We start from the raw sequence: 1,508 nt of genomic DNA, 5'->3' as shown, positions 1-1,508 counted from the left end.
ATCCCTGTAATTATTACACACTGTAGCTTTAAATTAAGTAATAAGTTTGTAAAAATTCCAAAATTCTGAATGTTTATTCACCTAAAAAGACATTTAGAATTTTAATGAAACTTATTTGAATAGAAGTCTCACTTCATGCAGCTATCCTGTTTTTTTATTTCATGCTTTTCTGTGCCCCCATGAAAACACGCAGCAGACCGTCTCACTAACCAGCAGTCTACAGACTGACCAACTCCACCACCAGTTTCAGGCCTGGGGGGAAAACAGCCCTATTCTTTGCTCCTGTTCATGCATATCTATCAAAATTCAATGTTTCCTGCCGAGGTCTGAGCGCCAAAGACAAATTAATTGTATCAATAAATTTCTTATTGTCTTTTCTCTTTGTGTGAGTTTTCCAGATTGAACTAAATGACTACTTTGCTCCGGATCTGATTGTTTGATGTTCGTCTCCTCTGAAGGATGCGCCAAACGCTGCGCATGTCAGGAAAGTCCGTCTGCCTGCGAACCGCAAATTAAGATTATGAGGGAGAACCAACCGATCCTCAGCCGCTTAAAGAAAGATTCAATCACAATAACCCAAGCATGATCCTGGAAGACGCGGCAGGGGTTCGGATGGCCGCGCAGGAAACAAGCAGAGCGGAGGATGGGATGGAGGCTGGAACACCATGGCCGAAAACAGCGAGCAGGCGGCGGGGAGCGGACCGTGGAGACAGCGGGCTGGGTCAGTCTATCCAGGAAGGCGGTTTAAAAAAAAATAAACCCGAAGAACAATCTGGGTTTCCATCAAAGCGCGGATTTAGTTGTGAATTCTCACTTTCTGTCGTAATTATGCAAATAAGTGCAAGAGGAGAAAAGTAGGTTAAATGAACGACCCCCGCCTCTCAGTGTCCTTGGAGCTTCATTCTGGGCTCCTAGTGGCTCCCTGATTATTCAGAGCGCATCTTTAATCCAACCGGATAGAAAGAAATTTGGTTTAATGCAATAAAACGGATGGATTTTAGGAGAAATAAATGGTTTCGGTTTAGTTGTGTCTGCGGTCAGGAGCACGCTGCGTGTCCGCGCAGCTGGATGGAGGAGAGCATCCAGCCCTGAGCCCCAAACACCCAGACTCCCTCCGCTCACAATCAGCTCTAACCTTCACCAGGAAGCTCCAAATGATTTCTGGATGAAAGGAAGCGAAGATCCGCTCACCATCAGCGGCTGCTGCGCTCCGCGGTGCGGGGAGGCGGCCCGGCAGTCATCCTCTCAGCGCACAGACAACAATAAAAATGGGGCGCAGCTGGCAGTGCCACCGGATGTCCGATATTAATGAGGATGTGAATCAAACCTCCGCGTCTGAAGCCCAGCCCGCCTACAGGGGCTGCCTCCTCACTGCGCTGCTTCACACTTCTGCAAAACCTTAAAGTCCGATAAAATATACCAAACTGCTCTGGAGGATGTTTATCCACCTGCAGCTGCGCTTTTTTAACGATTCCAACAGGCAAAAAAAAAAAACAACAAAAACACAC

General features: G+C 46.9%; 1 protein-coding gene across 4 annotated transcripts in view; it reads right to left on the bottom strand.

Moving 5' to 3' along the window:
- LOC107081950 (CREB3 regulatory factor-like) overlaps positions 1 to 1,508 on the bottom strand; it is a 59,559-nt gene that overhangs the window by 54,843 nt on the left and 3,208 nt on the right. For 2 of the 4 annotated variants that reach the window (XM_015370336.1, XM_015370338.1), the window contains exon 1: positions 1,192 to 1,389. The exons of the other annotated variants lie outside the window; for them this stretch is intronic. The gene's annotated coding sequence lies outside the window, so the exon portion shown is untranslated. Of the gene's footprint in view, positions 1 to 1,191; positions 1,390 to 1,508 lie in introns of those variants that run through there. 4 annotated transcript variants of the gene reach the window in all.

The sequence above is a fragment of the Cyprinodon variegatus genome, unplaced genomic scaffold (genome assembly GCF_000732505.1).
Source record: "Cyprinodon variegatus isolate N-32 unplaced genomic scaffold, C_variegatus-1.0 Scaffold45, whole genome shotgun sequence".
In the NCBI taxonomy this organism is placed as follows: Eukaryota; Metazoa; Chordata; class Actinopteri; order Cyprinodontiformes; family Cyprinodontidae; genus Cyprinodon; species Cyprinodon variegatus.
Note: the sequence above shows the minus strand (reverse complement) of the source record. Positions and strands in the feature narration are given on the sequence as shown.